General features: G+C 54.2%; 1 long non-coding RNA gene across 1 annotated transcript; it reads right to left on the bottom strand.

The window, feature by feature from the left end:
* Positions 1-67: 67 nt before the first annotated feature.
* On the bottom strand, positions 68-437 carry LOC111645659 (uncharacterized). Its single transcript, XR_002759887.2, has 3 exons — positions 418-437; positions 282-323; positions 68-200 (listed from the first exon to the last, which is right to left on the bottom strand). It is a non-coding gene; the product is annotated as an uncharacterized LOC111645659 (long non-coding RNA).

Raw genomic sequence — 437 nt, 5'->3', positions numbered from 1 at the left:
GAGGAACCAGGAACCAGGAGAACCTCTTCCAGGACTCCTGGAACCTCCTCAAGGAAGTTCTGTGGAAGTGGAACCACTTGCAGCATTTAGGACAGAAAGAGGAGGAGAAGACTGGAGGAGGTGAGGAGGATGTACCTGGCCTTCTCTGATTTCCTCTTCTCTCCTCCCATCAGAACACCTGGGACGATCCAGGTAAACGGCTGCAGAGAGACAGAGAGAGAGGTGTGACCAGGTGTGACCAGGTGTGACTCAGTCAGCAGATGAAGTATTATCAGCGTTACCTTCAGAAGCTTCTGGAAGGTGTGGAAGGTCTGCAGGGCGAGCTGATGGACAGGAGGACAGTCAGTAACAGGTAAGAGGAGGGAGGGGACACTGGGCTCAGGTGAGAGTAAGGACAGGTGTGTGATCAGACCGCACCTCTCTGGTGGGGACGAGGA

The sequence above is a fragment of the Seriola lalandi genome, unplaced genomic scaffold, assembly GCF_002814215.2.
Source record: "Seriola lalandi dorsalis isolate HSWRI2012SDOR001 ecotype SW California unplaced genomic scaffold, Sedor1 jcf7180002020368, whole genome shotgun sequence".
Classification (NCBI taxonomy): Eukaryota; Metazoa; Chordata; class Actinopteri; order Carangiformes; family Carangidae; genus Seriola; species Seriola lalandi.
Note: the sequence above shows the minus strand (reverse complement) of the source record. Positions and strands in the feature narration are given on the sequence as shown.